This window comes from Zootoca vivipara, unplaced genomic scaffold, assembly GCF_963506605.1.
Source record: "Zootoca vivipara unplaced genomic scaffold, rZooViv1.1 SCAFFOLD_39, whole genome shotgun sequence".
NCBI classification, from domain to species: Eukaryota; Metazoa; Chordata; class Lepidosauria; order Squamata; family Lacertidae; genus Zootoca; species Zootoca vivipara.
In genome coordinates, this window is record NW_026801996.1 from 50,549 (window position 1) to 63,518 (window position 12,970).

A 12,970-nucleotide genomic window follows, 5' to 3' on the forward strand; every position below is an offset into this window, starting at 1 on the left:
TGAGGGAGATACAAGGAGGTTGTAGATAATACAAGGGTTTGAAAATATGTATTGTTAGAAGATAAGGATATTTTAATTAAGAAGTAAGATATAGACTGAGTGTTTAAAGGATAAGATATAATAGATGTAGTAAAATGATAATATTGAAGCAAATTTAGAATTTATATAAGATTCAGAACTTACTAAATATGAAATGTAAAGAAGCGCAGCAGGAGGTGGGAGAGGAAGTCAATAGACAAGAAATAAGGTTTATAAGTAAGAATTTTTGTTTTTTGTATTTTTGGTGTTTTTTTGTATTTTTGTATTCTTTGTGTTTTGTGTGTTTTGTATCTTTGTATGTGTGAAAATCTTTAATAAATATACTTAAAAAAATAAAAATAAAAGCATAATATGTGAACAGGCCTTGAGGTAGGTCTTGAACCCAGGTCAAGAACGTCAACACTCTTGTCTGGAGCTTAGACCAAACTAGTAAAGGTAAAAGTAAAGGGGCCCCTGATCATCAGGTCCAGTCGTGTCCGACTCGGGTTGCGGCGCTCATCTCGCTCTATAGGCCGAGGGAGCCAGCGTTTGTCCGCAGACAACTTCCGGGTCATGTGGCCAGCATGACAAAGCTGCTTCTGGCGAACCAGAGCAGCGCACGGAAACGCTGTTTACCTTCCCGCCTTAGCGGTCCCTATTTATCTACTTGCACTTTGACGTGCTTTCGAACTGCTAGGTGGGCAGGAGCTGGGACCAAGCAACGGGAGCTCACCCCGTCGCAGGGATTCGAACTGCCGACCTTCTGATCGGCAAGCCCTAGGCTCTGTGGTTTAACCCACAGCGCCACCTGGGTCCCTCTAGACCAAACTAGAGATCTAATTAACAATAATAATTGTACCCGGAGCTTAGGGAGACATGTCTATTATTTTCCAACTACAAACTTCTTTCCTTCCTTGCTGTGCATCAAAAGAGAAACCAGTTTGCTATATGAGGACATAAGGAAGTCCTGTGGCTGGATCAGGCCAAAGGGGGCTCATCTAGCCCAGCATCCTATTGGTAAGACTGAGTTTTCTGAGTGCATGTTCTGGAAGTTGGGCAATAGGGGCAGTACAGGATTCCTTTTGGTGTACCGACCTCCCCGCTGCACCAAGGATTCCCTGCCCGAGCTGCTTCAGGTCATGTCGGATGTGCTCCTGGAGACACCTAGCTTGGTTGTCTTAGGGGATTTTAACATCCATGCCGACACGACCTTACAAGGAGCCGCTTGGGACTTTGTGGAAAGCATGGCCACCATGGGGCTGTCCCTGAATAAGTCTGGCCCAACTCATAGCCGCGGACATGCCTTAGACCTGGTGTTTACCTCTATGGATGTTGGTGATCTGACATTAAGTAAAAGCGAAACAAAAGAAGTGCCATGGTCAGATCACTTTCTGGTGCAACTGGACTTCTCCGCAACCCTTCCCCTCTGCAGGGAGGTGGGACCGATTCGGATGGTCCGCCCCCACTACTTAATGGATCCAATTGGCTTCCAGAGAGTGGTAGGGGATGTTTTATCCCATGTTGATGGCCTTTCAGCTGATTCCCTGGTGGCCCGCTGGAATGCGGAGTTAACCAGCGCTATTGACTGTCTGGCTCCGAAGCGCCCTCTCAGATTGCATGGAGCCCGGACAGCCCCGTGGTTTTCCCCGGCGCTGAGGGCGATGAAACAGTCGTTGAGACGGCTAGAGCGCCGGTGGCGGAAAACTCATTCTGAATCAGACCAAACACGGGCTAGAGCTCAACTTCGAGCCTACCAAGTGGCAATGGCGACGGCGAAGAGGACCTTCTTCACCGTCTCCATCGCATCTGCAGAAAACAGCAGCAGGAGACTCTTCCAGGTGGTTCGCAATTTAGCGGAACCACCTGCTCCAACGGGGCCCAGTACGGGCCACATGATCTCCTGCAATGATTTTGCAAAGTTTTTGCAGATAAAGTCGCTCAGATTCGGGAAGAGGTAGACTCCACCGTGGAAGCAGGGCCGGGGCGGGGGAGTGCTAGAGTCCTGTCTAGTCAAGTTTTGTGGGATCAATTTCAATCTGTTACCTCCGAGGATGTGGACAGGCTGCTTGGACGAGTGAAACCAACCACCTGTCTCCTTGATCCTTGCCCATCCTGGCTTATAAAAGCTAGCCGGGAAGGGCTGGGCGATGGGCTTCGCGGGTTGGTGAATGCTTCTCTCTGGGAGGGAGCCTTCCCAGACCCGCTGAAAGAGGCGGTTATTAAACCGCTTCTAAAAAAACCATCTTTAGATCCGGCCAATATGGCCAACTATCGCCCAGTCTCAAATCTTCCATTCTTGGGCAAGGTGATTGAGCGAGTGGTTGCTGAACAACTCCAGGCACGCCTGGAAGAAGCGGACCATTTGGATCCCTTCCAGTCAGGATTCAGGCCTCATCATGGGACTGAAACTGCCTTGGTCGCACTGGTCGATGATCTCCGGCGGGCTAGGGACAAAGGTAAGAGCTGTTTCCTTGTTCTGCTGGATCTCTCAGCGGCTTTTGACACCATCGACCATAACATCCTTCTGGACCGTCTAGAGGGCTTGGGAGCTGGGGGCACTGTTATACAGTGGTTCCACTCCTTCCTCCTGGGCCGTGTTCAGAAAGTGGTGGTGGGGGAGGAGTGTTCAGACCCCTGGCCTCTCACTTGTGGGGTGCCTCAGGGTTCTGTCCTCTCCCCCATGCTTTTTAACATCTATATGCAGCCGCTGGGAGAGATCATCAGGGGGTTTGGGCTGGGTGTCCATCAGTATGCTGACGATACCCAGCTCTACCTCTCTTTTAAATCAGAACCAGTGAAGGCGGTGAAGGTCCTGTGTGAGTGCTTGGAGGCGGTTGGAGGATGGATGGCGGCTAACAGATTGAGATTGAATCCTGACAAGACAGAAGTACTGTTTGTGGGGGACAGGAGGCGGGCGGGTGTGGAGGACTCCCTGGTCCTGAATGGGGTAACTGTGCCCCTGAAAGACCAGGTGCGCAGCCTGGGAGTCATTTTAGACTCACAGCTGTCCATGGAGGCACAGGTCAACTCTGTGTCCAAGGCAGCTGTTTATCAGCTCCATCTGGTACGCAGGCTGAGTCCCTACCTGCCCACTGACTGTCTCTCCAGAGTGGTGCATGCTCTAGTTATCTCTCGCTTGGACTACTGCTATGCGCTCTACGTGGGGCTACCTTTGAAGGTGACTCGGAAACTACAACTAATCCAGAATGCGGCAGCTAGACTGGTGACTGGGAGCGGCCGCCGAGACCACATAACACCGGTCCTGAAAGACCTACATTGGCTCCCAGTACGTTTCCGAGCACAATTCAAAGTGTTGGTGTTGACCTTTAAAGCCCTAAACGGCCTCGGTCCGGTATACCTGAAGGAGCGTCTCCACCCCCATCGTTCTGCCCGGACACTGAGGTCCAGCTCCGAGGGCCTTCTGGCGGTTCCCTCACTACGAGAAGCCAAGTTACAGGGAACCAGGCAGAGGGCCTTCTCGGTAGTGGCACCCACCCTGTGGAATGCCCTCCCACTAGAGGTCAAAGAGAACAACAATTACCAGACCTTTAGAAGGCATCTCAAGGCAGCCCTGTTTAGGGAAGCTTTTAATGTTTGATGGATTTCTGTATTTTAATGTTTGGTGGATTTCTGTATTTTAGAATTTCTGTTTGGTTGGAAGCCGCCCAGAGTGGCTGGGGGAACCCGGCCAGATGGGCGGGGTATAAATAATAAATTATTATTATTATTATTATTGCCAACAGATGTCCGGGGGTGGTGCTGCCTGCAAGCGGGACCTGAGTGCGACACACACTCCTCACTTGTGATTTCCAGCATACTGCCTCCCACGCTGGAGGTGTAACGAATACCCTTCATTGCAAACCATGATGGTTTTAAAGATCTGTTCCTTCTCAGGCAATGCTGTCCATCAGACTTCCCTCTCCAGTCAACAGGGTGGAGGGAAAAGAATTGATCTCACAGAGTGAAACCTCCAAGGCTGATTTTCTCCCCAACCCCCAGTTCTTGGCTATGGGGTCATCAGAGCCAGCCTAGGATTGTCCTCCAAGGTATGAGAATTTCTGTTTCAGTTAATCAATTCCTATTGATTTCTCTGCTGCTTTGTGCCAAGCCGCGGTGGGTTATATTAATATTCTCGGCATGGGGAAAAGACTCCTTCCCCCTAGTAGCTAGGGGTGATATTACTGATCCAGATAGTATTCAAACTCAATATCCTGTTTCTCTTTTTCTCATTTCCTGTTTGCGGGCCTGAATGCCAGCCGTTGTCAGAGAGAGGACAGTGTGAGAGGGGGAGATTATACAAAGAAAGGGGTGGCAAGACTCTGGCTTCTTCTTCTTTTTATATTACAGATTTAATAATGACAAAAGAACATCATTAAACATTCATTAGAATTATTTAATTAAATTTTGCTTTGGAAGGGGAGAAGAAGGGGGGAAATAGAGAGAGATTAGATATGATGCAAAAAAGCAATATTGATTGAGAAAAGAACAAGTGGGAGAAAAGGGGTTTAAATTAAACTCTATGCTCTTTTTTGTCTTCTCTTTTTGACAGTGATTTCCTTTTTAAATGCTGCAAAAGTGTCAGAAGGTAACTAGGGAGAGTAAAGCTTGCCAAGGATCCTGTGCAGGTGAAACTGGAGTGGCAGAAAGGCGGAGGGAACCAGGGATGTACAGCCTGCAAACCAGGAAGCAGAAGGAGCGGCAGAGCCCCAGAGCTCCTATGGGAAAGGTGGCCGCTTTGCTTCTCTTTGCTTTGGAGGAGAGCGCACTGCACAGAAGCCTCTACACACAGGGAACATGCTACCCTGCCGGACTCCAGCTCCCATCAGCCCAAGATAGCATGGCCATGGTCAGGAACGATGGGAGTTGGAGTCCAACAACACCCAAAGGGGAGATAATTAATGGTAGTTCCAAAGGCAGACTCAGGGCAGAGGCTAGGATTTTTAAGCAACTTAGGCTGCAATCTTATACCCTCTTACCAAGCAGCAAGTCCTACTGGACTCAACAGAGCTTACGTCTGATAGACATGTACAGAATTGCACTGCCAGGACACTAAGTGCCTCTGCCAAGTTCTTAGTTTTCAGCATCCAACAATACATGTATCAGTGCTCATTTCCCCCCCTCCATGATGCACTTCTGGAATTCTTGATATTTCTAATAAGCAATGCTTTAAAATTGCATGCCGTATAGGAGCAGAGCAAGGCTTTTTCTGGCAATAGCCCCCAAACCTTGGGTCTTTCTTCTTAAGCAAAATCTATGTTTATGTTAGGATTCAGAAAAGGCTGCCAAATGTTTATTTTTCAGCAGCCTTTTGGTTAATTTTCTTTTTGTTTTGTAAGCCTTCCAAAATTTTGTTTGGTTTTTATTTTTGTTATTATTTTAACCAAATTATCTATTTTGCTTTTGTTTTTCTTTTAGAATTATTCACAGACTTTGAATTCCCTAGAACAACCTCAGATTAATTACAAATAAAGAATGTTTATAAATCTTCAAATACAAACTAAAGCAATAATCCTTTAAAACTAGCGATGAGGCAAACCTGTGGATCCCCAGATTCCAACTCCCAATGGCCAGCACGGCCAGTGACCAGCGATGATGCAGGTGGCTCCCTCGCTTCCAAACAGGGAAGTGAATACAGTCACTGGCCTGGCTGGATACAGAGTGGGGTCTGGGATAAGGCAGCTTCTTACCAGCAGAGGACGGTCCATTGGGGCAAATGGGGCACAGCTGCACCAACCAGCTGGCCAGGCTCCTTACTTACAACCAGCCCATAAGATGGTCCTGGCTGCCAGCTTCCTCCTCCTCAATCTCAGTTTTGTTCTGGTCAAACTCAGCAGAAAGGAGGATGGGGGCAAAACCAGAATTAGTCCGTTCAGGCTGTCATTGGTTCTGGCTTCCCTGCCTTCCACCCTCCCAGTCCCAATGGCCACTAGCTGCTGCTGCTTGTTATGACATGAACTGGGTCAGAATAAAGGAGGGTGCAGCCATGGCTTCTATCTGCCCATCACCAAATGGGGGCTGTCCCAGCAGGCGGAAGAGGACGGTAGGCAATGGAACGGAAGCAGCTGTAGAGTTTATCTCTCATGGCTGTCAAAGAGGGAGGATGAGTCTCCCTGGGGTGCAGTGGGACAGCCTTATCAATAATTCCTTTCTTAATCCTTTTCTCTATTTACTGAATTGTTTGCCCACAACAATATTTTGCACAGCAGTCACAGTGAGCATGTCTTGTCATGAAGAGGGTAGGGATTCACCTGGAACAATGCAGGACACAGGCAATCCTTCGTTTGCATCACACGTCATTGGAGTGCCAGGGGCTGCTTTAAGATGAGCATCTCCCCCTCATAATAAGGGATATTTGGTAACCTTAATCCAAGAATTGAAAATCTCAAGGGTTAATACAGATTGCTCATCACAGATAGCATTTGCATTTGTGTGCTTCTTCAAAGTTATGGGGTGTGTGTGTGTGGGGGGGGGCATTAACAAATTTCTGCAAGTTACATGGTCTGCAGAGAATGCAAATGACTGCTACTAGATTCTCTTGACTGGAAAGACATAGCCCATTCATACATTTCTGATGGCTCCTCAGGTCATTCATATTTAATTTCCTTACAGGAGCATCTATGGCATGGCAGGCTGTGTGTTGATCCTGACATTTCAAATGTTACAGGAATTGTGTGCTTGCTTACACAGCTCTCAGAAAACAAAGGTTAACCCCATTGACTTCTTCATTTGGTGGGGGAACATCTGGGAGCACAGACCACATGTGCATCTTATTGGGATCTGCCTTTTCTCTTCTTTTGGTATCATCCAACATTTACAAGCTTTGATACACTACTTTGGGGGAAGGCGCATTGAAGTGTCCATAGTCTGTACTTCTGGAAAAGCACCATGCAAACTGATCAATGCTCTTAAATTTCCCAAGGGACTTCTGAATGATGAAAAACTGCCTCAAAGAGTTGAATGTGGAATTGGGTGCTGTGGGTTCAAATCCTTATTTCTCATGGGACTGATGGTAGCAGAAGGCAAATTCAGCTTCCAGTTCCCCCTTGATCTTTACAGGATTAAGAGAAGCAAGCAAGCATACAAACAAGCAAACTCTGCAAAGAAATTTGCATACCTAGTAGTAGAAATAACAATGATGCTCTAGAAACAATGATGGCTTAAAATACATATTCAGCAATAATAAATAAATAAATAAATTTTATTTGTACCCTGCCCTCCCTGGCCAGGGCCGGGCTCAGGGCAGCTAACACCAAATATGAATTACAATAAAATGCAGAAACAACAACAACAACAAAATAATTAATTAAAATACAGCTTAAAATATAGCTTGAAATACAGCCTCATTTTAGTAGTAGCCCATAAATCAAGACCATAAAGGGAGGAAACATCAGATATTCACCCGAGCCAGCTGGTCCTACATGGGCCAGCAAAAAAGCCAAGGGAAAATTTATATACCAAATCCCATATAAGGGGTCTGAGTGAGCCTAAGCCAAAGGCCAGGCGGAACAGCTCCGTCTTGCAGGCCCTGCGGAAAGATGTCAATAGTAGTCTCTTGTGACAGAACGTTCCACCATGTTGGGGCCAGTGGTGAAAAGGCCCTGGCCCTAATTGAAACCAATCTAACCTCCTTAACGCTTGGGACCTCCAAAGTGTTGTTATTTATGGACCTTAAGGTCCTCTGCAGGGCATACCAGGAGAGGCGGTCCCATAGGTACAAGGGTCCTAGGCTGCCTAGGGCTTTAAAGGTCAAAACCAGCACCTTAAACCTGACCCTGTACTCCACCGGGAGCCAGTGCAGCTGGTAAAGCAGTGGATGAATATGATCCTGGGGCAAGGACCCTGTAAGGAGCCTCGCCGCGGCATTCTGCACCCGCTGGAGTTTCTGGGTCAGGTTCAAGGGCAGCCCCACATAGAGCGAATTACAATAATCAAGCCTGGAGGTGACCATCGCATGGATCACTGTGGCCAGATCAGGGCGAGAAAGGTAAGGGACCAACTGCTTAATACGGCGGAGATGGAAAAATGTCACCTTTGCTGTGGCTTCAACCTGAGCCTCCATAGAAAGGGAGGCGTCAAAGGTTACACCCAAATTCTTGACAGAAGGTGCTGGCACTAATTGAGCCCCTGCAAGAGATGGGAGTTGGCTCCCCAACTCCATGTTGTCCTGACCCAGCCAGAGGACCTCTGTCTTCAAAGGATTTAACTTCAACGGGCTCCCACGCAGCCATCCAGCCACAGCTTCCAAGCATCTGGTCAGTGTGTTTGGGGCTGAGTCAGGGTGGCTGTCCATCAACAGAGAAAGCTGGGTGTCATCAGCATATTGATGACAACCCAGCCCAAAACTCTGGACAATCTGGGCAAGGGGGCACATAAAGATATTGAAAAGCATCAGGGAAAGGATTGTGCCCTGTGGGACTCCACACACCAAGGAGTGGAGCAATGACAACTCCTTCCCTAGCACCACCCTGTGTCCTTGACCTGAGATAAAGGAGTGCAGCCATTGGTACAGCACAAATTTGTATGCATAAGTTCCAGCTGCAGCAAAGCTAGACTTGCTTTGGTGTCAAGAGGAGAACCAGAGCCCTCATCCCAAGTACCTTGCAGGGAGCTCTGCACACATGAAATACCGTAGTACTCAACAAGGCTTGGAGGGGAACAGAGCTTGAGTGGCAGTCAGTTCCAGATAGCAGGACAGGGCCAGGCTCTTCAGTACCTTGGAAAGCTCCCAGGGAAAGTAGATATTGTTTCAACTGGACTCTTAAGACAAAGTTGGGGAACCTGCCCCCCCCTGAAGTTCTTGGGCTCCAGTTCCCATCTTTTCTGAACTTTAGGCCATGTTGGCTCCCACCCTCCAAACGCATCAATGAACAGAACATTGACCACCAACTACCACCGAAAAGAAGTTACACAAAAAGGGACTCCACATGGACCCCTCCTGATGGACGCAATACCACACTAGATCTGTACATCGAATGCTTCCGCCACAGAATCCAAACGGATGTGACCAGAAAACACCATCGCTTACAACAAAATCTAAACCATGCTGAAAGGAGAGCCATAGAAAATCTCAGGAACAACCCAGACATTATAATTAAAGAGGCAGACAAGGGTGGAGCTGTCGTCATCATGAACAAAACTGATTACATCCAAGAGGCCCACAGACAACTTTCCAATACTGCCTTTTACATGAAATTGGACTCAGACCCCACACAAGCATACAAAAAAGAACTGAACAAGATTATTAAGGAGCTACCCCTACACATCCAAGAACAGATCCTCACAAACACACCAGCGGAACCTCGGCCAGGAACTTTCTATCTTCTACCCAAAATACACAAACCAGGAAACCCAGGACGCCCCATCATCTCAGGTATTGGCACCATTACAGTGGGTGTTTCCGGCTATATGGACTCTGTTCTGAAACCATATGCTATCAGTGCTCCCAGCTACGTACGTGACACCACAGATTTTCTGAGGAAAATACAATATTTGAACAATCTTCCTAACAATACTATACTAGCCACTATGGATGTGGAATCTCTATATACCAACATCCCACACAATGATGGTTTACAAGCCATAAGGAACACCATTTCAGATAAAACCACAGCGGACTTTGCTACCAAACTCTGCCACTTTGTCCTTACCCACAACCACTTCAAATTTGGTGATGACCTGTTCCTCCAGATCAGCGGCACAGCCATGGGCACCCGCATGGCCCCACAGTATGCCAACATCTTCATGGCAGATTTAGAACAACGTTTCCTTAACTCCTACCCACTCAAACCTCTCCTGTACCTGCGATACATTGACGATATTTTTATTATCTGGACACATGGACAACAGACCCTGGAAACCTTCCACCAGACATTCAATGACTTTCACCCCACCATCAACCTAACAATGAACCAATCTATGCAAGAAATACATTTTTTGGACACTACTATAAAAATACAGGATGGACGTATAGACACCACCTTATACAGAAAACCAACTGACCGACAAACATATCTACATGCTTCTAGCTACCATCCCAAACATACCAAACAATCCATCGTATACAGCCAGGCCTTACGTTACAACCGCATCTGTTCCAACTCTACAGACAGAGAATCTCACCTAAGAGATCTACAGCAAACCTTTTTAGAACTAAAATATCCACCTGATGAAGTTAAACAACAGATCAACAGAGCCAGACAGATACCTAGAGAGAACCTGCTGCAAGACAGACCCAAAAAAGAAAATAACAGAACACCACTAGTCATCACATACAGCTCCCAAGCTAAAACAGTACAACGCATCATCAGAGATCTACAGCCTCTCCTGGACAATGACCGCTCCCTTTCTCAAGCTCTGGGAGGAAGACCTTTCATTGCCTACAGACAGCCACCCAATCTTAAACAACTCCTCACCCACAATAATACAACCACCAGACTTAACATGGACACTGGTACCAGAGCCTGCAATAAACCCAGATGCCAACTTTGCTGCCACATACACCCAGACAACACCATTACTGGCCCCAACAACATCCAACATACCATCTCAGGACTATTTAATTGCTCATCCTCTAACATTGTGTATGCCATCAAATGCCAACAGTGCCCTTCAGCTCTCTATATTGGACAAACAGGCCAAACCCTACGCCAAAGGATAAATGGACATAAATCTGACATCAGGAACCAGAAGACAGAAAAACCAGTAGGAGAACACTTCAATCTCCCAGGACATTCTATACAAGATCTCAAAGTAGCTGTCTTACTACAAAAGAATTTCAGAAATAGACTGGAAAGAGAAGTTGCTGAATTGCAACTTATCACCAAGCTCAAAACCATGGAGGGACCTGGTTTGAACAGAGATATCGGGTTCTTATCTCATTATACATGATAAGCGATCTTCAGCCATCTCAACCCTTGCTTTTTCATGCAAAACCATTTGCAGTCGTTTGCGGTCATCAACAGCTATCAGTCAGTCAATCACCCATTTCCACCACCCTTCTGAGTGATCCCCCCTCCCCATCCCCACCCCTCCCCACCCCTTCTCTACATAAGTGCCTGGAAACTTCCATTTCACTGTATCTGAAGAAGTGTGCATGCACACGAAAGCTCATACCAAAATAAAAACTTAGTTGGTCTTTAAGGTGCTACTGAAGGAATTTTTTTATTTTACTTCGATCCAGACCAACACGGCTACCTACCTGTAACCAGAACTCTTAATTGGTGTTCATTTTTAAGTTGGGTGGGGTAGGATGCATCCTCCTTATGTTAGAACAGCATGGACACTTTTAGTTAATAGGGTTTTATGTATATTAATAAAATCTGATGAGCTGTACTGTGCATGTATCATTTCCCAGTCCTTAGAAACCTTGCCGTGGTGATGACTCCAAGGCAAAGCTCCCCCTGCCCAGTTGTGGCTCAGTAATAGTGTGCTTCAAGGAGCTTGCATTCCCCAGATCCACCCATTGCCCCACTCTAAGGGGACACAATTCTGAAGGAGAAGACTTGAAACTGAACTTGGACCTTGAGGTCAGAATCTCATACTACTCATGTGAGGAATTTGAATCTGCTGCTCTGACATGTTGCTCACAACCCAAGGCTTCTTACTCCCACATCAGCTCCTGGGTGAGATGATATGCCAGGAGACTCCCTGGCAGTACCACCTTTCCATGGGGGATGATGACTCACGACTTCACAGATCATCAGGGGAGCATCATTGCAAAAAACAGGGTTGGGTAACCTGTGACCTTCCAGTTGTTGCATCAAGCCAAGCCAACATGGCCTAAAGTTCAGAAAAGATGGGAACTGGAGCCCAAGAACTTCAGGGGGGGGCAGGTTCCCCAACTTTGTCTTAAGAGTCCAGTTGAAACAATATCTACTTTCCCTGGGAGCTTTCCAAGGTACTGAAGAGCCTGGCCCTGTCCTGCTATCTGGAACTGACTGCCACTCAAGCTCTGTTCCCCTCCAAGCCTTGTTGAGTACTACGGTATTTCATGTGTGCAGAGCTCCCTGCAAGGTACTTGGGATGAGGGCTCTGGTTCTCCTCTTGACACCAAAGCAAGTCTAGCTTTGCTGCAGCTGGAACTTATGCATACAAATTTGTGCTGTACCAATGGCTGCACTCCTTTATCTCAGGTCAAGGACACAGGGTGGTGCTAGGGAAGGAGTTGTCATTGCTCCACTCCTTGGTGTGTGGAGTCCCACAGGGCACAATCCTTTCCCTGATGCTTTTCAATATCTTTATGTGCCCCCTTGCCCAGATTGTCCAGAGTTTTGGGCTGGGTTGTCATCAATATGCTGATGACACCCAGCTTTCTCTGTTGATGGACAGCCACCCTGACTCAGCCCCAAACACACTGACCAGATGCTTGGAAGCTGTGGCTGGATGGCTGCGTGGGAGCCCGTTGAAGTTAAATCCTTTGAAGACAGAGGTCCTCTGGCTGGGTCAGGACAACATGGAGTTGGGGAGCCAACTCCCATCTCTTGCAGGGGCTCAATTAGTGCCAGCACCTTCTGTCAAGAATTTGGGTGTAACCTTTGACGCCTCCCTTTCTATGGAGGCTCAGGTTGAAGCCACAGCAAAGGTGACATTTTTCCATCTCCGCCGTATTAAGCAGTTGGTCCCTTACCTTTCTCGCCCTGATCTGGCCACAGTGATCCATGCGATGGTCACCTCCAGGCTTGATTATTGTAATTCGCTCTATGTGGGGCTGCCCTTGAACCTGACCCAGAAACTCCAGCGGGTGCAGAATGCCGCGGCGAGGCTCCTTACAGGGTCCTTGCCCCAGGATCATATTCATCCACTGCTTTACCAGCTGCACTGGCTCCCGGTGGAGTACAGGGTCAGGTTTAAGGTGCTGGTTTTGACCTTTAAAGCCCTAGGCAGCCTAGGACCCTTGTACCTATGGGACCGCCTCTCCTGGTATGCCCTGCAGAGGACCTTAAGGTCCATAAAT

General features: G+C 47.4%; 1 protein-coding gene across 1 annotated transcript in view; it reads right to left on the bottom strand.

Moving 5' to 3' along the window:
- LOC118077906 (LIM/homeobox protein LMX-1.2-like) overlaps window positions 1-12,970 on the bottom strand; it is a 104,984-nt gene that overhangs the window by 50,542 nt on the left and 41,472 nt on the right. The gene's annotated exons all lie outside the window — the stretch shown is intronic.